General features: G+C 31.9%; 1 pseudogene; it reads left to right on the top strand.

Moving 5' to 3' along the window:
- Positions 1–18,899: 18,899 nt before the first annotated feature.
- Positions 18,900–20,004, top strand: LOC123821487 (annotated as a pseudogene).
- Positions 20,005–24,379: the final 4,375 nt, after the last annotated feature.

Below are 24,379 nucleotides of genomic sequence, written 5' to 3'. Positions count from 1 at the left end.
ATATCACTTTAATCAGTACATTTTATTATATTCAGTATATTGATGAAGTGATTTTATATATATGCCAATTATTCTGTAATCTTGAAATTTAAGTTATTTTCTATGGATTGTTGCAATGTTCATGTCAACCCATATTTGCCTATAAATTTATTGACATTGGAGATAATTAAAATAGGTGATTAGAAAGAAAGACAGAAAGAGAGGATTTTTATGAGTAAATATGTAGTCTGCAAGACACTATGCATACTGTTTTTTAGTTTAAAAGTCCAAAATAATTTATGAAATTGTATAATTCAAGGTCTTGTACAGCAATATTATTATATATCACCACCAAAAAGTAGAAAATTAAAAATATTTAAAATATTTGTTTTCTTTTTTTATGAAATTCATATGACTGAATCATGAAAATAGAAAGTGTATAGAAATCAGAGGCTCACATCTAACAGACTCTAGGAAGCAGCTTCCAGTGTGTTTTGGGACTATTCCTTAGGAATGCATCTAAACTGTCTTCAGCCTACTTCCCAGTGCCTTTGACAGGCTCTCAGTGTGTAATCTCTAGAAGTTTTCGGGGAGTACAAAAGGTAAAATATTTTTATAATGATACTGTGACATTGTTTTTCTCTTTGCCTGTGTTGACATTTTCTCTGCTGATGCAAAAGCAATGATATGTGCAATTGCTGATACCTTAGCCTAAATAAACCAGGGCACCAAATTGTATTCTTGTGTTCTTCACCCTCCCCCCACTCACACACAGAGAAAGTTGTGGTGAGAGATGCCTTTGATGAAGTGGTAAAAATATTATATTTATTTAATCTTAGCTTTTTGGCACATTATTATTCTATGTGACAGTAGGGAAAGTACACATAGAGTATTCTTCTGCCAATCAAATTATGGTGGTTTTCTTGAGAAAGCCACTTGTGTAATGGCTTTAATTCTGAGCTTAAACAGCCAATATTTTTCATAAAAACCCATTTATAATAAAAAGTCTAAGAAATCATTTTTTCAGAGTCAATTACTTGGTAGAATTTTCTCAAAAAGAATCAAAATGAGACTGCTAGTTCAAAGGAAATAATTTATAGTTTTCACTGCAAATAAGATCTGACCTTTCAAAAGAAGATTACAAATCTAGAATGTTTGTAACTGTCATTTTTAATTTTAGTTACCTATGACTTTAAAAACTTTATAATAAAATAAGTTGTTACTACAAGTGAATGTGATTTTTTGACGGAATATAATAAAATGTGTCAAAAATCGAAAAACCTGCGTAATTCAGTGAAACTATATTTCCAAATGATCAATGCTTGTTATTACATGGTTATTTGTGGGTAGAAATTTCATTCAAGCTCAGGACAATGGGTTTTAACAAAACAAAGTATAAAAAGTGTGTCGTTATGGCTTGAGATTTCAAATTGCCATTAATGTTTGGGTAAAATATTAAAAAAAGAATATCTATAATTATCTAAAAAGATTATTCAAATACCTTTTTCTTTTCTAATTACATATGGCTAGGAGGCCAAATTTCCTTTATATATTTAAGCAAAACAAGACTGGACAATAGATTAAATATGGAAACAGATGAGAATGAAATTATCTTTTTTAAATCAGAGATTGAAGAGATTTACAAAAATGTAAAACAATGTTCTTGAGAAAATTATTATTTTTTTATTTTTAGAGAGAGAGAGAAAGAGAGAGACAGAGACATTGATTTGTTGTTCCACTCATTTATGCATTCATTGGTTGATTCACACAGAAGATCGAACCTACAACCTTGGTATATCAAAACAACACTCTAACCAACTGAGTTACCTGGCAGGGCCTTGAACACATTCATTTTTAAATACTTATGCAGTTATTCTGAATAAAAATTATTTCTGGTAACAAATAATGGTTTATTACTGTTAATTTTAAGTTAATTAGTAAATAATGTTAACTTTTGTTTTATTTCTAAAATGTTAAATATTGTTAGACATCAATGGCATAAACCAAAGTTCTCTAGAGAATGCAGTAATTTTTTAATTTTTAAACTTTTTAAATTGTTTGTGTTTGCAAATATTTGCATTTTATTTTTTAACATTTCGTTTTTAAATTATTAAACATGTAAAATTTTAAAATATTTAATTTTAACTTTTTATAATTTTAACTTTAATTGTTAATTAATTTAATTTCTATTTTACTTTTTTATTATATTCATTTAAAATTTAACATTTAAAATATTTTTACATTTTAAGGTTTGGAACTTTTTTATAATTTATTAATTTTAAATTTGTATAGTTTACATAAAAATTGCAAAGGTAATACTTAGTGTTCTCATGTATCTCTTACGTAATTCTCTTTGTTTAATATTGGCATAACTATGGCATTATCAAAACAAATGAATATTTACTCAATACTGTAAACTACAGGTTTTTTCTATAGTTTAAATATATATTTTAAATTATATTATAATTAAATAATATTTATATAAATAATATATAATGTGTGAATTATATAAATTGTATAAAGAATTAAATTATATTTTTAAATATATATATAATTTAAATTCCTATTTGATAATTTAATCCAGGACACCATATTGGATTTAATGCTGTTTCTAATTAGATCCACTCAATGTATATAACACTATCTTAGATTTTTATTTTATTTTATTTATTTATATTTAGACAGAGAGCAAGGAAGGGAGAAAGAGGGGGGAAAGAAACATCAATGTGTGTTTGCATCCCCAGTCAGTTGCATCTCATACACCCCTTACTGGGGACCTGGCCTGCAACCCAGGCATGTGCCCTGACTGGGATGGAACCCGAGACCCTTTGGTTTGAAGGTCTGCACTCAATCCACTGAGCCACACCAGCCAGGACATATGTTAGAATTTTCTTGTCTTTCACAAACTTGCTAGTTTTCAAGAGTTGTGATAGGTGTTTTGCAGAATGTCCATCGGTTAGGTTTATCTGAAGTTTTCTCATGACCATGTTGAAGCTATGGGTTTTTGTGAAGAGTAGCACAGTTCTGTGACCTTTTTCTTTACAGCATGTCAGTGGGCACATGATCTCAACTGACATGAGTGCAGAGGACAACCTTGGTCAGAAGTTCCTTCACCATAGCTACTGTTTTTCCCTTTAATACTTCATTTTTTAGAAGAAAATCACTAAGTTGAGCTTGAACTCCAGTGGAGTGAAAACAATATACAATCTCCTAGTAATTAATATATCAAACATCCTTTTTCCCATAAAATTTTCTCTGATTTTTAAAATTAATTTTTAACATCCTTCAATGAATCTCACTTGCAGCAACTATTAGTATGTTTCTACTGATTTTCTGTCTCTGATTTTTTTCTCCTTTTATTCTATGGAATTTTCTTCAAGAAAAATTTGTTCTTGTTTATATATTTATTTATTTAACACATTATACAGTATTAATTAATGGGCTTCTTAATTTTCTTTTATTCTTTGGCTTATGATTTAAAAATATTGTTATTATATTCCAACTTTGGCTTTTGGGAGTTCTTTCACATTGGTTTCTATGTCCCTTTAACATGCCCCCATCTTTTGATTATGTGAGCAGTTTCTTAATTTCTTTTCTTAGAAGATGTTTCAGGTTTATTTTATATTTTACCTGTCTTGACCCTAGAATCAGTTTTTTTCCAAAGAGTTTCAGTTATTATATTAGAGAATGATATTGGAAACCAAGATCTAAGGGCCAGGTGTACTGAGTTCAACTCAGGTGTAGTATGTATTACAGCGCTCTCTTGGTCCCTGGTGCTTTGTTTGTAAGTTCAAATCTGCTATTGAGCCCCTCTAATAAAATTTAATTCTGTCTCTTAGTAACGGTCAGTGTAGCTAAGTTGGTTGCAGTGTCATCCTGTAACTGAACTGAAGGGTCACACCTTCTCCTAGTAGGAGGCACATGCCTAGGTTGTGGGTTTGATCTCTGGTCTGGGCACAATCCTCTGTCTGGGTATGTAAGGGAGGCAAACAATCGATGTGTCTCTCTTGCATCGATGTTTCTCTCCCTTCTTTTCTTCCTTCCTCTCTCTCTCTAAAAAAGCAGTGAAAAAGTATCCTCAGGTAAGGATAAAAAATAAACAAAAAAAATAATTCTGGCTATTAGACTTTTCAATTCTAGAATAATTTATATTGATACTTTTATGTAATTTCTATCTCTTTATTGAAATATTAAGTGAGATAAAATTGTCATGCTCTTCTTTATACATGGTTTATTTTAGTTTCTTGAACTTTTTTATAAAGGCCACTTTAAAGTATTTACTAAATTGAACATCCAGGTGCTTTCATAGACAATTTCTATTGACTGTTTATTGTTCCTTTGTATGGCCACAATTTTCTATTTATTTGCAAGTCTCCTAATTTTTAAAAACTGGATATTTTAGATAATACCTTTTATCAATTCTGAGATCATTACCCAATGATTGTTGTTGTTTTGTTGTTGCTATTGTTACTGTTATTTACTTTTCTAGACATGTTCTATAGCCTGGATTCTCTGTAGCATGCAACCAATAATGTACTGTTTTTTGTTTATTATTATCACTGTCTTACATTGTTGGGCTGCTATAATGGAATACCAAAAACTGAGTAACATAAAAACAACAACAATTTGTTTGTTACAGATATGGAGATGAGGAATTTCAAGATCAAGGTGCTAGCAGACCTTTCCTGGTGAGGATCCTCCAACTGGTTCATCTTTCTGCTATGTCCTCACATTGCAGAAAGCAAAAGGAGCTCTTTGGGGTCTCATTTATAAGAGCACTAATCCTAATCATAAGGACTCCAGCTTCATGACCTATGCACTTCCCAAACCTCCCACCTCAAATATCATCACATGGGGATTAGCTTTTAACACATAAATGTTGGGGTACACAGACATTCAGTCTATATAAATCATGCAACCTTATGGTTGCATCTGAGTCAGCAGATAGTATAGCTAAGTGGTTAGCCAATCATTTCTTTAAGTTTATTGAGCCAAAAAGACTTCTACCTTTCGAAGAGAATCGTGTGTGTGTGTGTGTGTGTGTGTGTGTGTTAGGGTTACCTTCAACATTCAACACACTGGTTGTGTGTAATTCTTCTTAACACTTCACTTACTGCTTGTGTAGTATTTAGAGGACAGCATAAGTAACTGCAGTGCTTCCCTGGGCATGCATGCAGCTTTCTCAACTGCCAGGTATATCCAAGAGCCTTTCTTAACTCGCTAGATACTTTCTGTTCCTCAGATATTACCCTTAAATTTTTGGCTGTAGTTTTGTTTGTCCACAGTTTGTCCAAAGCTATATTGTAACCTTAGGTAACTTCTTTGTTGAACAATTGGAGCTGATTATTCTCAATGCTCCAGGATATGGTTTTTCTTCTTGAGCTGAGATCTAAGTCATGTCAAACAGCCATAATATCCTTGGGGTGAGGTTTATCCTGGGAGCTTCATGTTGGATCAAATAATGACAATAGTCTGGTGATGGGACTTTCAATGAGTTCCCAACAGGTGAAGGCTGTTGTTTTTGTAGGCTATAGTTTGGGAATAGTCTTAAATTACAGTGCCACAAAATCCACAGTTTTCATTGATATTTAGTACTTTTTCTTAAATAAATGTATTTGTTGCTTTAAACATTTTCAAATTTCAGAGTTCAATGTTTGTAATATATATCTTGAATAAATGCTGTGCTCTTAGATAGAAATAACTGAGTTTTCATTTCAAATGTATTTTTAGTCAAAATTCTAATCATTTACCTTATTTTTAAAAAGCTGAAAAGACAAAATTCTAGAATTCCCGTGGAAGTAAACAAAACTGCAATTTGACACATTTAAATGAAAGGATAGAATTTTTTTAAAAACTCGCTATTTGTAAATCATGCAAAAATTAAAATCTTGTGTTACCAGAGTAGGAATATGTTTTCATACATATTCCCAAATTAAATTGGATTCCATTTATTGTTAAAATAATCTAAATGGCCCACATTTATAATAGATGATTTTTCTACTTACTAATGGTTTATAAAAGAAATTCTGAGATAAATTAGAGATTAGAACATTTTACTGATGCATTTTACCAACTTTCCCATACCTTTTATCTGTCACACCTTGATACAAAGATAAATTATTTGATAATACAGAATATAAACACAGTGTTTTGGAATTACACCCAATATTTTCTTTATTTATTACTTTCTTTACTGAATAAATATTGTTGTTGCATTCCCAGTAATATACTACATACTAGGGCACAGGATTGATCAAGATGGACAGGACTCCTACCTTCAAGAATTATCTTATTGAAAGGAAGACATAGATTAAGCCAACTAAATATTTTGAGTGTAACACAGGGGCTGTCAAAATTGCCAGCATCAACAGAACACTGAAAATATAACCTTGTTTGCTTTTAGAACACAGGCAATATCTTTTGTAAACATCACCATATTTCTACTCCATCTAACTAAGAGTAAAACAGGACTTAATATGTTTTAAGACTTAACATTGTCCAGGGGAAGAATTTGTCACTTCCACTTCCCCAGTTTCCATTGGTCACTTAAAAGTTTGACTTCAAAATGCTTTTTTAGAAATGAGAAAAATAATTGTGTTGAAAATCTAAAAGACACTTTGTTAAGTGATCTAATTAAAATACCCTTATAAACATTAATATGGACAAAGACATTATCTTGAAAAATGTGAATAGCCTTGAATTTTCTTGAAAATGATGAAGATGAACAGGGATAACTTAATCATAGAAGTAGTTCATATGAACTTTGAAGTTGACAGACTGTCAGGAGATCAAGCAGTAAAACATTGTATGCCCTCTATTTCTGTATTTATGAAATAAACCATTTCTGGAGATTTGGATGTGTTATTAACTTATATGACAGCAACTCAGGGAAAAAAGATAAAAATCATTTTGAATTATAGCACATTGGAAGCCTTCCAGAAAAACATGCATATGCATACCATATACAACACATATGCCTATATATATGTGTGTGTGTGTGTGTGTGTATCTTGTATTTATATGTGTGTGCATATAGCAGATAGATGATAGATGCTTATGGAATATACACAAACAGATACACCCACATTTTGTTTTGGGGGATTGTTTCTGACCTTCCTAATAGATAACTAAGATTGTTCTTTGTTTAAAGTACTATTGATTCTTCTGGGAGTTAGAAAATGATGGTCATTTGAGTGAGCTCTGTGTCATGATATATGAGCTCTGTATAGTATGTGTTACTGGGAAGACCCAAATTAGGGGACTTCCACTCCTCTGTTCTTGTCATGCTTGTAAGACTAAATTCAGATGAGAGACAGAAAGTATAGTGGAAATGAAGTAGCAAGTTTCTTTATGAAATACACATGAGCATGAAGTTGTAAGTGGACACACAGCTAGTCTGAATGCCCTGCCCATTGGGGTTTTAAGGGTTCATATGTTTGCAGCCAGCCTACAGGCTCCCCCTCTTCCTCCTTACTCTGAACCTTGGCATTAACATATAGCTTAAAAGTCTTTCTTTCCCAGGTAGGGGCAACAATATCCAGACAATTTCAAAAGCTTCCCTCCTGCTGTGTTTATGGTTCTCTCTTGTGACCTTCAGAAGACCTGGTTATCTTATCTGACAGGGTCAGGACTGCTGAGTTAATAGGTAAGACACTGCCTCCCCTTCCTACCTTGGTTCACTCTCTCTCCTGCCTAATGGAACAAAATGGGAGGCGGAACCATGTCCATGTTGTGTCATGATCATGTAAATAACCAGTTAAATAAATGAATCTATTTGCTATGTCTCAAGATGGAGCTCTGATATTTAATGTGTGGATACAGTAACTCCACCTTCCTTTTTATTTTATATATTAAAATATATGTTTATATGTTAAAAAGCTTTTTTTGCTGATCTATTGTGTTCATTGGACTGATTTATGGTTCCCACCCACCCAGGTAATGATATATGAGTAGTCATTTTCTTGCATAGTATTATATTTTTCTTCTCAGACTATTTTGGGGGTAATGTGGACTAAAATGTGGATAATTTTTAGAAAAATTAATAAAATATTTAGATTTTTTTAATACATGAAGTAAATACAGCAGGTCCTTAAATCATGTTGTTTTGTTCAACATCATTTGATTATAACATTGATGACATGGCATAGGAACTTCACTCTTGTTTATATGTAAAATAGCCTATAGTAAAATTGGTTTTGTTATACATTACTTTGCTTAAAGTCACAGAACTTATGGCGGATGTTAAGGGGGGACTTATTGTACACTAAAACCTACCTGGCTGGGATATGCAGTTTGGTTTCCATTTTTATTTCATGGCTATCTTAGGGTGTTGACCAACATCCAGGATTCTGGGTACTGGCCAGAATTGTTCAGCCATTTATTTGCTGTCTAACACTGTCATTAGACACCTTTTTGGTTCAAAATAGGTAAAACTAACATAAAGAAATAACTACTTTGTAAAGAATTTAACAAGATTTAAATGAATTAATACATGTAAGGAATTTACCAGGTCTGGTGCATTATGCATACTTAAATACAGATTAGCTGGTGTCATTTCCAAACAGCAAAAACCAGAGGGCCCTTTTCTCTATTGAATACAACAATAAACATTTTTTGAATTTAAGTGGTTCTTTCATGAAAAGTTCTGAATTGATATTTCTAATTTGGAAGGGGATAGTTTTTAAAATGTACTTTCCAGTCATAGATAAATAAAGGTGTCAAAGGAGACACAATTAATCATACTCCTAAACTACTTGTTTTGGATAAACTTCTGGTACAGCCCCAAACTCCCAAACTCAATGCAATATTACCATTTCCATTTTCTCTTAGAATAAACTTTTCCTATATCCAGTCACTGCTTTTAATGCAACTTCAGTCTCTTCAGCCCTTTCTAGCATCAATCAAAATGGAGTCAAAGAGTTGATTGACTTTAGGACTTGGAAGCTCTAATCCTACTTTACACATTCTCTACTAAAAGTAATTCCTTCTGTCCTACCTGTTTCCTTCTAGTCCATACACTTTGGTGTTACCTTAATTTAACCCATAGTTAACATTCTGATTTATACCTGGCTTCTATTCCTTAAAATTTCCTGGAAAACTTATACATCTTCTATAAGAAAACCCATAGTTTTCTCATCTCTCTCTCTCCAAGGAAATATTGGTAAAAGTTTGGGAAAATGTATTAAGCAATCCCATAAGTTCATATTTATGTGTTACCTTTTAATTGTAACCAGGATACACTTTTACACTGTCAGTATGGGAGTAGAAACTTTATTCCATTTATGTTTTTTAACAGCCATATCTTACCCTGTGGAGGCCATGGCCAAAAACATTACAGCATAGGTAACATGTATCTAAGATATACATTTATTGTAATACATGCTGAAATGAAGAAAAATCACTGCAAATTTGTGTTTATTATATTTATATAATAAAATACGTGTTTTTATTTTTTGATTAAAATATAGAAATTATTAAACAAAGAAATATAAAACATAAAGGATAAAATCTTTCTTTTCAAATAACAGAAACATGGATATTACTAAAAATACAACCAGCAAAATGTCTTTGATTAATCAGAATCTTCAACAGTTGGCTTTGCAAAGCATTTGTAACAGTCATCACAAACAATATTGCTATACTCAAGGCATAAATAATTTTCACAACACTGCAAAAATACTTTGATAAGCACTCGTTTTAGATGCATAGTACCCAACACATCTTTTTTTTTCTGCTTGTGGAGGGAGCGGTACCTATGTTGTCTTTAGAATTTCCTTCAATTTGTGTTTGAAACTGATGAAGTTTCAGGTGTAAATGCTTATGCACACCTGTAGAGATTTTCAAATGCCTTTTCATTTGTTCTGACACTAACTACTTTACTAGATTTCTAATAAATATTCTGCACCTTATTTTGGCATTGCTATTCAGCATAAGAATGGTCTCAGTATTTATTCCTACAATATTCAAAACTGTGTAGAATATAACCATAGGCCATATTCTGCTGTTCCTGGATACATTATATGTACCTATCATTTGATCTACAGTTTCAACTCCTGACTTTATTTGGTTGTACTATTCTATCATGCGTCTTGCAAATCTAAATTTATGGCATCATTGAAATGCACACTTGAAACTAAAATTACATCTTTCCCCTTTTGAGTATATGAGATACAAGTGTGCAATCTGCACCGAGAGCAAATAAATTGGATTTTTTGGCCTGTTTTTAGAAGAAACAAATTCAGGAGGTGGTTAGGGTTTATTCTTACAAACAGTACCTGCATATGAAAGTCGCTTCTTTTTTAAGTTGGAGATCAGATTTATATCAGTGAACCAGGTATCTGCTGTAATATTACATCTTGATGAGTAAATGGGTTCTGCAGGTCTCTTGATCATGTCGGCTGGTTTATTACTAATCAAGTAAGGAACTTTGTGCTGCTTACCTGCATACATTTCAAAATTTCCTGTATAAAATACATTCAAATCAACCTTAGCAAAAACCTTATACTGCATTTACTGGGTTTGAATGGAATACACTGTCTAAATCCACATTTGCCTCCAAATCCAGCTAAAATTTTGTCTATTTTTACATTATTTTCCATAGAGTAACATAATTTACAATTTTCTACAAATGCTGAGAAAATGTCTTGCACAGTCACTAATTTGTCAACTTTCAGGCATTCTAAGTGGGTAAGTTTGTCATCAATCTAATGGAAGTTGACACAAACTATTCTGCAGCTGTTTTTAAGTTTTTCTTCTTATTGGACTTTTCCTACATTTTGATTCTTTAAACTTTCCACAAAAAACTCACATATTTTTCATTCATGTCTAATTCTCCTTCACTTTCTTCACTAGAAATATTATGCTTGGTATCTGAATTTCCTGGATGAACTTCCACATAATCATCTTTTAAATCACTTTCATTTTCACATTCAACTTTATCATTCTCAACATTGGGCTTGAGTAGTGTTTGCTGAAGTTCTTCAACATCTCTTGGATTATCAAATCGATATGTTTTTCCAGGCATTTTCAAAGGTAAATGAAAAACAAACAAATAAACACAATATTGGTTTTGGAGTTCAAGGTATCTCTCAGACACAATTCACTACCAAATATCACACACTCTTACAAAATGTGATATAACCAAACTGCTCAAATGTTATGGCTAAACATTAGTCATATACAAATGTGCAGCTAGTCATGACCTTGAACCTATGCACCAGATATATGTAACAATATTTAAGGAAAGAGTTTATATCTCTCAGATCAGCTATGACCTCCACAGGGTTTATAATGTGCCTTTACTTTACAGTTGCCCTGTCAGGTTTAGTAGGTAAATTTTTTACTTAAACTAGTTGAGTTTCTTTTATTTTTATTATTATTATAAAAGCAGAAAACAATACTCCAGAAATTCATATACATAATATAAAACATTTTAAAACAAATATACAATGTGGTCAATGTAACACTTGAAAAATATTTTCTTGAATTCCAAAACCTTTATATAAGATTTTATTATGAAGGAAACACAGAAACACATTTTCTTTGAAAAACAACAAAATATAAGATATATTATAGTTACTGAAAGACAAATACCATATGATCTCACCTGTAAGTGGAACCTAATCAACAAAACAAACAAGCAAGCAAAATATAAACAGAAACCCCCAATTAAAGAACAAATTGACAGTAACCAGAGGGAGTGGGGAGAAGGATAATAGGGAAAATATGGAGAGGTCCATTAAGAAACATGTATAAAGGGCACATGGACAAAGCCAAAGGGGGTAGGTTCAAGGGTGGGGGTGGAGGTGGGTGAGGTGTGGGGGGAATAGGGAGGTGAAAATGGAGACAACTGTACTTGAACAACAATATAAATAAAGAAATAAAGCAAGAAAAAAAGAAAAGAAACATTTTCTTTGAAACAAAAACAAAACATAAAATATATTGTACTCGTAAAATTATTTAAAATTCACAGCATATAGAGATAACTACTGTTAACTCTAATAACATTATTTTACTTATAAAATATTTATGATATATTTAAATACCCTTTATTATATGTCACATATGGTAATATATATGTTAATATGTTAATACTATGTAGATATTATTTTCTAACAAAAGTTTTATTCTTCGATATATAATGTTGTGACCTTTATAAAGTGAACAGTGTATAGTCACTACTTCCATATTGTAAAATATTCTTTGAAAAAATTATTTAATCATACTTATGCTTTATGTGCTGTAAATCCTTTTATCTATTGTGGGATATTTAAGTTGCTTTTTATAGTATCTTTTATAATGAGTGATGTTGTAATGCATATCCTTACCCATAACTTTTATATGCCTCTTTTTATTTTGCATTTATAATTTTCTAAAAGTAGACTTGTAGATCAAAAGATCTAGGCTTTTTAACCATTTGGATAAATAATAATAGATTATAATTTGAAGTGATATTTGTTTATTTGGATGTAGCACTATACCTTATGACTCATAATTAAACTAATCTAACACATAAATTTTCTCAATAAAATATAGCCCCTTTGGACTTAAAAACAAGGTGTAGAACTTTAGCACTATATTTGGGAGTCATTTAAAGGAGCAAAATCACTAGCAAAAATGTGACACTAAAAATACTGAGAAATGATCATTTTTAGAGCATGAGTCCTGAGACAAGAAGGCAGAACATCTCCTTGTTTGGCCTCAATTGGGAACCTGAGTAAAAGGCCACTTTTTTATTTTTTGCTACTTGATACATGTATGAATAAATATGAGAGTACATGAGTATTGATTCAGAGGTCAAAAATACATTTTAACTAGGGAATGGCATATATAGACTCCATCAAAATTGTGGATTGACTTGTAGATATCTCTTTTATGGAGACAGTTCAGAAATGTGGAGGGAGAGAAGAATATAAGGAGGGAGAGAGGGGATGAGAGAGAGAGAGAGAAATTTATGTCTAAATGGGGCATATCTACTCCATTCTAGAAAGAATATAACCTTACTTATAGCAGAAAGTACGGTAACACTTTGCTCCAGAGGCAGAAGCTAAAAGATATTCTAACTTTTCCCATTAAATTTCCTTTCTGATTTTATCAGAGGCAAAAGCCCCAAAATTTGTTTGTTTGTTTGTTTTTCTGTTGATCTTCACTGCTACTATTTCAATGTTCACCCTGTCCTCATATATATCATGCACAGGAGTGTATCCTGTTCTTGCCTTTTGAAGCTAAGTTGATTTACCCACATGGCCAACAGCTTTCTCTGCAAAATTTTAACATATTGCTTGATAGACAATCACTCATGACTAGAGCTAATGATCCAGAAGATGTGTGGACAGAAAAAAGGCAACTAACCCCATTTTTGCTCCACGTGATAACACTCATGACCTGATTAGGATCTTACTGAAACCTCTTGAATATACATTCCTGGAAGGGAAAACTTATAGGATATGAGCATGTTTAAGGGATTCAGTATGGATCGACTTGACAGATTCACTCCCAGAAAGTTATCATGAATGCACATTTCCACTAGCAGTCTTATTTCATTATATTATTACTATAATTTATTTTTAACTTTGTAGTTTTGGTACAACATATTAAAATTCAAGTTTTCTTATATATAGTGAAGTCAGATTTATTTATAATTAATTATTATATTTTAAAATCATTTTACTGTGAGTTATTTTGGTTTCCCTGTTTTTCTATTGGGATATGTGATTTATTTGTAGATTTCCATTAGCACATTGCTTACTGAGATTATTGAATTTGGTTTTCTTCTTTATGCTGCATACTGAATTATGCCTCCTCTAAATATTTCATAAAAGTCATCTGAAGTATGAAAATAGAGACAAACATGCACTTGATGTAAATTATCTCTAAATAAGAGAGAATTTTAAATGAAATTTTATAGTTAATCCCTCCCTTACCTTACCCCAATTTTCTCCCACAAAAAGCCTTTAAATCAATCATTTATTATAATATCAAGCAGAACAACATTCCAGCATTTACATAAAGTATAGAACATTGCCTATACAAAAATTAGAAAATATATGGGAAATAAATCATAGACTGATTTATATCTTCAAGTGCTTATACTGCCTTTGGATTTGTGGGGAATAAATCTGTTCTCAGGCAATTCCTATAAACTCTTCCCACCTACATTGCTACTAAGAAGTTTTACCATTTGAAGATTCATCTCCACCTAGTCTCTAAACCAATATTAAACTTCTGTGGTAGTAAATTTAAACAGAGTTCAAAAATGAATTGCTATTCAGTTACTGTGAGCATGTTACTGACCCATGCTCAGACATTTCCTCAGTAGGTCAGAACTACTGAGGAAGTAGTTCTTGAAGCCCTACCATAAATGTCTCTTTGTATTTTCTTGTGTAGAGAACTATTGGTATGAAGATGACCTTATCTTCCTATTCCTTGCCTTACCAATGAAGACCATCTTGAGGCATAACCTTCAAAATATTATTTTAAAATAACTCCAACCCAAAACAGTTTTACATTGAAATTATTTCATATTAAGGCTTAATCATACAAATACTTTAAACATTTATATATTTAAAACATTGTCTCTATCATACTACATAATTTACTACTTTGTTTTATTAGCATGTAATTACCACAGGTATTGCTATTTTATTTGATATATTATTCCTCTAATATCACCTTGATAATATTGCTAATTAATATGTATTCATTAATTATTATGTATCAAATATTATAAATATAGATGCCCAGAGATAACATTTGCTAACGCTTCTGCATTTTTTGTTCTTAACTGTCCTCATATAAATGTTTTATAGAAAATATCCATGGAAGATACAACATTCCTCTCTGGAAAAGATTCACCCAGTGTCCAGGAAAATGAGATAACTCCCTTTATGACAATTTGGTCATGTTTGCTAGTAGCCCACATCTAAGATCAAGGTTTGCTCATTCTAGGGTTTCTTTCCTGTAACACAATCTACTGAATGTGTAGGGCACTTTCACATAATGCTGGTAATTGGGGCTCAAGGAACAAGTAAAATGATGTTTTCTGGTTAGTTCTATTTCAGTTAATAATAAACTGCCCTTTGTTTCTTATCCAGGAGTCTCATATCTTCTGCCAATATACATGAAACTGTAAATATAATTGTTACCCTGCAAGTATCATAAAATCCCAGGCCTTTCACAGTTACCTGAAACAAGTTGTGTAGAGCATTACAGATTCTTCAAAATAACAATGCTGTATATGTGTAATTTGATTGCTTGTTTGAATTTAATTTATTGGGGTGACATTGGTTCATAAAATTACATAGGTCTCAGGCATACAATTCTATAATGCATCATTTGTATATTGCATTGTATGTTCACTACTCCAAGTCTCCTTCTATCACCATTTATTCCTCCTTTACCTTTTCTATCTCCACTATCTCCTCATTCCCTTTTACAATCACCACACTGTTGTCTGTATCCATGAGTTTTTATTTTATAGTTTAATACCTTCTTAGCTTGATTTTGTATGAATAATTTTATTTAACCTTCACAACACCTCAGAAATATCAAACTAACACTATTTTATAGAGGAACTTAGTTAACCCCATTGAAATTTAATTTCTTTATTTGTAAAAATGATATGATTCCTACCTCCTGAAATCTACATGCAAATTAAAAGAGTTGGTGAATATAAAGTGCTAGTTAGAGTAGCTACAACAGGGTTGGTCCTCAGTGTGTCTGTGAAATTTCACTGCTCCTTTCAGTTATTCTGAGACGTATTGATCATTCAAATTCATATCCAAGTGGTTTTCTTTGATAGAGTTTTACATTGTTCCTTCATTTCTCAAACCTTTATATACACCATCAGTGTATCACTTATAATTGGATAATAGGCTTTCACATGTACATTTTTTAAGTCTCTAAGTAGAAGGTAAGCACTTTCAAAACAGAATCTAAACCCTATGTATTCTATTTTTCTACCAGACAATGTTATTACATTCTATTGAATCTAGTCCACATTGGAGATTAATATCTGATAAAAATATTTTAAAAATGTAGTACATTTTAGAACCTGCGTATATTGGGTCAATAAATAAATATACTTATTGGACATAGTTATTTTAAGATGATTCATAGCTCAATTTTTGTTTTGTCAATTTTATCATTTTAAGAAAAATATAGATTTTTATTTCTAGAAATGTACAAATAATGTTACCTTAAATTAGAAAAACTGCTCCAAAATAATTGTTCTTGTGATACATATGGTAGGAAAGATGTCTACAAATCTCCGCAGCTTCCCAATGGTGCATGAATGACTTTCCAAAACATGGTTCCATAGAACAGTGAGTTAGTGATGTAAGGCCAGAGGGTTCTTTATGTTATAACATAAATACCATCAACAGTAATTATAACTAGAAAGCTATATTACTGCAAACTCCACAGACCTTTATCTAATTAAGTTTATGTTTCCATTTACTTGCCTAAATCCTAGAGTTTTAATTAAGGTATTTACAACTGATCAGTTTATTCAAAGAAATATTATAACTCAACAACACATGCATGTTTATAAAATATGCAAAAGTAGGTAGTTTAGATTTCGATATTCTGAATTGGGTAATTTTCCAGAACTATACCAAGTAATATAAACCATAAAGTAGAGAATTACTAATTTAGTATCATTATGCCAAGAAAATAGAACATAAGTGCACTTATACCAGGGTAAAAATGCAGTTTAATTAAACTTTCCACAGAAAGATTTAAAAATATTTTATCAAAAAAGTAGGTAATAGGCTTTAATTATTTAAGATTTTTCTTGTAGATTTACCTTGAAACTAAATTGATGTTAAAATTAATCTTTTGATATGGAAGACAAGTTGAATACTTTTGAAAAAGGGCATCTTCTTTTATTTGAAATGGTAGAAACTATCAAAATCAGAATGGAGTTCACAATATAATTGGAATAAAGATTTATTTAGTAATAATTTTCTCCAGATATTTGAAACAAATTTTTCCAACATTTTTCAAAGAGTATAATTTAAATTAACATCATAAACAAATGCAAATGTTAAAATTAAATGATAAACTAGCACTCTATGATGATAAAACAAACACTCTATTTGTAATAGAATAAACTACTGGTATCTAAAAATTATACCAGAAATTTGACTTGTATTTGTCTGCTTGATTACGTTTTTCATAATTTGCACTGTAGTAATACTTGGAAAGTTAAAAGACAATTTTAATGCATATAAACTTAAACTGAATTAATTGACATAGAAATTACTATTTTTGAATAAATGTCTATAATTAGTTTTCAGGAAAATTATTGTGCAAATATGTGGCACCTTTAAAGTGATAGTTTTGGTGTCACTACCACACTATAAATGGTCCATTATGGCTTGTTTCTTATATAAGAAAAAAAACATACATTTTTAGAGAAAACAAATCACAATTAATTGTAAAATGTGCAACAGATGGTGGGACTTATAATCATTCTATCAGACTAATAGTATAATGTCTGCATTTTGGAATTTACTTTTCCCAAAAGATGATGTTGGGTTGAAGCCATATTGACAGCCGGTACATTCATAATGTAGTTAGTTTGATATACCTCATCTATTAAATTCTGTACACTTTCCAAAATAGCAGATGACAAGTGCAATTGACCACCTGGGAAACAACAATTTCAAGAGAAAAGGAAAATTGATCCTCTCTTTTGGTGATTATAGAGTTGGTTACTGCTTTTTTCCATTGGGGTGACATTCAAACCTCCAGCATATTATTTGCTTTCCAAAAGGACACATTTTTTAACACAGACAATGATTAAGTGTAAGTTATAGACAGTTATCAAGTGCTTTGCCTGTTATAATTTGAAAGAATGTAAACATGTTTTGTAGCATATCAGTTCAAATTAACATTTACAATATATGTTTCACAAATGATACATTGAAATATCAAATAGATAATAAATTTCTCTAATATAAAATGTCTCAAACAGTTGCATGGCATATGATTATTTATATAAATCTGATTAATTATTTCAAAAATTAAAGCTAGTCTTTGTAATAAAAGATGAAATGTCTGGTGCTTGTGGATTGAATAAAATATATTATAAAGTTTCTTTGGGTTCAGTAAGACAGGGCTAATAGATAATTAAGGCAAGAAAATAATGGACTGTAATGGTGAGTAAGCATATACTATCAACTGTGTTTTTAACTTGTTTGTATCACGGAGGATTGCATGTCTCTCTAATAAGAACTCTCTCTGTCATTGCACAACTGTCCATAAGAATCTTATGTATTTGGGAATTTGTAAAATGTCGAGGCATAGTACAACACTACTAGACAATAAAATAGTTCTATTTCTAACATGGTCTTCTCAATTTTTTAAAAATGGTTAAATGCATTTAATCTTAAATTTGTTCTAACAATACAGGTACCTTAAAGCAATAGGAGACTCTTATCAATAATCATTCATATTTTATATATGTTCAAGCTAATTGATGTTAAAATATGTGAAACAATAGATTTCAGAGGGGTAGAATTATTTGCTTAACTAAGCAATAATACTGTTAATTTTGGTTATAGCTAATCAGCATTTTAACTTAAATCATTTGAAATATTAGAGGAAATTTCAATTAAAACCCTTTAAGCCATACAATTAATGCTTATAGTCAGTAAAACAATTTATTCATATGGAAATATATTTATTTGTTCAAGTTTTTCAATCAACTGAACAGATATAATAAAAATGTGACTATAACCCTAGATATAGTATACAAACTTTAATCACTCCAATTAAGCATTTTCTTTAATGTTTAACATTTTATTTAAATACAATATCAAGTGTACTTTATGATGTCTTCAATTTAAAAAATGTTAATACTATTCAAAGTTCGGCTCTCTCTCTCTCAATGCTAGGTACAGCCTGGTGCAGCCAGCATGTCTACCCACTTCAGCTCCCTGGTCAGCTAGCGCTTCGCCTCCTTCCACGGGCGCAGTGCCCAGGTGTACCTGAGCTTGACACTGGCTGTGGCTCCTGCAGCAGTAACCTCTAAGGCTTGGGCACCTTGCGGCCGTGCATGGTGGTGCACTCTGCCTATGGGTTTCGGTGGACCCCAGCATCCACCAGATCACCCTCAGTCAGAGCCTGTTGGCCCTGCTTCAGGTGAGCATTGACCGCTCCATCCAAGAGGTGTTCCAAGAGGCTCATGAACAGATGAAGATCCTTAACAACAAGTCCTCCTTTTTCGTCGACAAGGTGCGGGTTCTGGAGACTTCGAGAATAAGAATGAAGAGGAAATTAACCGGTGCATGGCTGCTGAGAATGCGTTTGTGTTGCTGAAAAGGATGTGGATACTGCTTACAAGAACAAGGTGGAGTTGGAGTCCAAGGTGAATGCCCTGAAAGAAGACATCAGCTTTCTCAGGACCTTCTCTGAGACAGAGTTGTCAGAGCTACAGTCCCAGACCTCCAACACATCTGTAGTGCTGTCGATGGATAACAACTGCTCCCTGGACTTAGATAGCATTGACACCGAGGTCAAGGCCCAGTACAAGGAGATCGCCAACCGCAGCCTGGCTGAGTCTGAGACCTGGTACCAGACCCACTTTGAGACCCTCCAGGCCCAGGCTAGGATTTCTGGAATAATCAGAATGAGATTGCAGAGATGAACTGGACCATCCAGAGGCTGCAGGCTGAGATTGACAACATTAAGTACCTGCGTGCTAAATTGGAGGCCACCATTTCTGAGGCTGAGAATCACCGGGAGCTAGCACTGAAGGGTGCACATGACAAAGAGGGGGAGATGGAAGCTGCCCTGCACCAAACAAGGGAGAATATGGCCTGGAAGCTCCAGGAGTACCAGGAGCTCATGAATGTCAAGCTGGCCCTGGACATTGAGATTGCCACCTATTGCAAACTGCTGGAAGGCAGAGTACTGGTTAAAGGAGATGGAGTGGGAACCCCGAATATCTCTGTGGTGAATAGCGCTGGTGGTGGTGGCAGTGGACTGACTTACAGAGGAACCATTGGTGGCAGTGGGTGAGCCTTAGTGGGGACCATGTACTGCAATGCCCTGAGATTCTAGAGTGAAAACAACAAGGCCTATTCCATGAGGAGCCCATCTACCCCTCGCAGAAATGTCCTCAATTGAGTCCTACATATGGGGAGACCCATATTTGTCCCCTCACAGTCAGAAGAAGATTCCATCCTGGTTCCATCCGTGGTCCCAAGACCACAAAGCAGCCTGAAAAATTAGGTCAGAATAGCTTCCAATAAATTCTCTTTCTGAGCCCTGGGTGAACCCATAGACAGGAAAATACAAAAGTTAATACTGTTCGAGCTTAAATGTGTAATTATTTTCCTCATCTTTATAATGAAATTAATTTTAATTAAAATAGGATTTTATAATTAATGCATAATCGTGATTGTATAATATAATTCAATATATTTTTATAATAATTAAATTAATTTATATACAATTCACAACTATTTATTGTACATTATAGCCAGTGTACACCAAATATAATGTGTAAAGTGCCTCTGAAATTTTAAAGTGATAAAATGAAGGGTATGTGTTGTGGTATTAAAATGTTTAATGCCACAACATAAACCAAAAGGTATGTATTCCAATAGAATTATGTTCTAGCATATGTGATGATGATGTTAATACAATTCAAAAAGTAAAGCTTAAATTTAAAAAGTTAAAATGAATGTATTTAAATATGAGTCACTAGAATTGATTAATGATGTTTGAGATGAAAAGTTAATTGTGTTCATTTGTCATGGTTTTCAATATTTGAAAAGCTTTTTTCCTAAATACCCCACCCCCCAAAAAAACTATGTGTTCATTTTAGACACAGAATACATTCATAAAACCTAGATTTAACCATTTTTGTAATTTTGTCATATTGGCAGAGGTGTGGTAGTTCTAATTTTATTATTTTATTATGTTCTGTTTTTTCCAACATAGTCATTGTTTTATTCTCTTTTGACATTTTACCAAATTTATTAGCCAAAAACTTATTTGAAAATATAACACAATATAGAATGGCATGTATATTATAATATTTTCCACAATATTGCTTTATTTCTTTACTGTATTCATTAATTTGTTTTAGGTTTTGAATTAACCTTTCAGAGTAACCATTAACTATTTAAACATTTGTCAATAATATTTTGTGCTTGTTGTCAAATTACAAAAGCCATTAAAGTATATTTGGACAAGCCAGAATAATAATAATAAATAAATAAAACAAAGGTCCACAGGTATTATCCATCATTTAAAACTATTTTATTTAATATATTCTAAACTTCTGAGTCAAATCATTTTTATTAAAAAGTTATTGGTGACATTAATTACATTAATGAACTTTAAGTGCATCTAGTACTCAGATTACTAATCTTCTAATGACTGGAAATGCTGCACTCATTAGTGTATTAAAGATATTTTTTTTTTTAAATTCTCTACTGAGCCCTGGCTGGCATAGCTCAGTGGATTGAGTGCGGGCTGCGAACCAAAGTGTTGCAGGTTCGATTCCCAGTCAGAGCACATTCCTGGGTTGCAGGCCACGGCCCCCAGCAACTGCACATTGATGTTTCTCTCTCTCTCTTTCTCCCTCTCTTCCCTCTCTAAAAATAAATAAATAAAATCTTTAAAACAATTCTCTACTTATAGGTTTACATACAGAAACTAGTACCTTCTACTATTTACTGGAGGACAAATGGAGGAAATCCAAGTTTAACTGCCCTACTTAGGATCATTATGAGACCCAGTGACATAAACTGTTCAAGAATGATTTTAAATCACATGCCTGTGATTTCTCATGATATTCTGACATTTTAGTAATACATCTATGTATGTGTTTTTCAACTGTCATTTTTTGTTGCTTCCCATTCTTATGAGAAAAATAAGCACTTTAGTTTGAAGAATCAAAGCTCTCATTAGATATGGCACAAATTCTGTATAAACTGAGAACAGAAGGACCAGCAGGATTAAGACTGGGTGTGGGAGAAAGAAAGTCCCTTCTGGTAGTGGATAAAGCATATCTTTGGAAAGATCCACAGATCCCTTCTTTCACGTATGTTGCTATGACTACATTAGCAAACCAGACTGTTGTCCTAGTTTACATGAGTGAGTCTTCAATATTATCTTACCATATCCATTATTACAATCAAGAATTTATTAGTTGCACTTATATCTGACCACCATGCCAGATGCTATTGATATGAAAAAAAAAATACAGAACAGTTCATAGCCTCAAAGTATTTATAGCTTAGTTATGAAAAATCATGTATTATAAAACAATTCAAGATAATATATGTTATATACTATGAGACCGATAATAAAGTTGGAAGAAAGGGAATGTTAGATATGAAATGTGATGAGTATAGAGAGATTTATGAATATGTAATTTTGTTAGAATTAAAAATTCATGTAGGGATAACTACAACTGAAAATTCAAAGGTAGTTAACCGTCTTGAATAGCTTGCTATATAACTTGTGCTTTACCTGTAGTCAGTGACAAACCACTGAAGGTTTTATAGTGTGTTCTTCAGTCCATGATGAGAGAAATATATACATAGATTTATAGAGACTAAGTCAATTCAGCAAAGCCAGTCTACAACTATGTCAACATTACATAAAACAAAATATTTTTAAAGTATTTCCAGTATGATATAGTGAAGTAACAATTCTTAACTTCACAATATTTTATTTACATACAATCAATAATTCCACATTTTAACAGCTGTGTCTTGCATAGTGATTTACCAATATTATATGCCTTACATGATATTTGGTTGAATTTCTGTAATTTATTGTTCATTTCAGAATATCTAACCTTTTACAACTGGAAAAATGAAAGAGAACAATTTAGGCATATTCTCAAGGTCCAAGGTGACAGACAGGTAAAAGCTATAAAGATAGGTCTTCACTCTGTGTCATTCATTGGTAATATCAGCCTTCATCAGACTTATTAAGTTTTACTGGAGTACATAATAATATAATTTTCCTGTTCTTCATTGGATTTGAAAACATTGTCCTATGTAATGTAATCATAAATACTGATGTGTTAGCATGTAACTTTGTCATTATACACAGGGTCCTAATTTTGTTCACAGTCACTGGGATGTCAGACTAGCAGTTGTTAATAAGAAATACTTAACAAACACATTAAACATAAAGAAAACAATTTTACCATTTTCCTGTTTATTGTGTAATATTTAAGTTTAATATCCTGGTAGATGAACATATAAATGTATTTAAATGGATCAAAAAACTATGGTACATTTACACAATGGAATACTATGCAGCAGAAAGAAATAGAGAATTACTATCCTTTGTGACAGCACGGATAGAACTGGAGAGTATTACACTAAGTGAAATAAGCTGGTGAAAGACAAATACCATATCATCTCACCTTTATCTGGAACCTAATCAACAAAACAAGCCAGCAAAATATAACCAAAGACATTAAAATTAAGAACAAACTGACAGTAACCAGAGGGGAGAATAGAGGGGGTAATGGGGGGAAAAGGTGAAGGGTTTATAGGAACAACTATAAAGGACACATGGACAAAAACAAGAAGGGGTAGTGGTGGGGGGAAGGCAGAAAACTGTACTTGAACAACAATAAGATTCAGAAGTATTTAATTAAAAAAAATATATATGAAACTGAAAAAAGTCACAACAAAATCAAAAGACTAATAGAAAGACCTAAAAATAAAATCGTAATTTTGCTAGTGAAACTTCAAGTTAACATTAAGAATATGAATAGATTTAATATTGAATGGAAGGAGTTTAAATGCATTTAAACAATTTAATATATTCTGGTGTTAAAAAAAGGAAAAATAATCTTTCCATTGGTAACATAGTTATGCAGGGGGTTTTTTGTTTTATTTTAATACGTTTTGGGGTTTTTCCCACAGAAAACTAGAGTTTGCAAAGAACTCAGACAATAGAGACAACCTCACAAGGGCATAGAACCACACAACTTGACAACTGCAGTATCTTCTACAGGAGGAAACTTCAGCTCTGTCTTACTCTTTTACAATAAAGACAAAGTAAAATAAAAATATGTATGCATTGAAAATAAGAATATAGAGATAAGGGTGATTATTAACATATATAAGATGTTATCACGCTATACTTTTCTTATTACTATATATAGCTATATGTAAAAATAAACATGCATAGTAATAAATGATTTTATTTTTATGTTTTAATTAAGTATCACTTATTTCTTGAAGGGATTAATGTGAATTCATACAAATTATAATGACTATATTACTTGTCTTTATCTAACAAATGAAGATATGAAAAATATAGTTATAGATAAAAGCAATGCAAAATGAATACACATTTAATACCACTTCTTCTTATAGTATAAAAATCTTTACCAGAAACCATTTATGCTAAG

Source organism: Phyllostomus hastatus, unplaced genomic scaffold (assembly GCF_019186645.2).
Source record: "Phyllostomus hastatus isolate PE091 unplaced genomic scaffold, TTU_PhHast_1.1 phas_contig_40, whole genome shotgun sequence".
In the NCBI taxonomy this organism is placed as follows: domain Eukaryota; kingdom Metazoa; phylum Chordata; class Mammalia; order Chiroptera; family Phyllostomidae; genus Phyllostomus; species Phyllostomus hastatus.
Note: the sequence above shows the minus strand (reverse complement) of the source record. Positions and strands in the feature narration are given on the sequence as shown.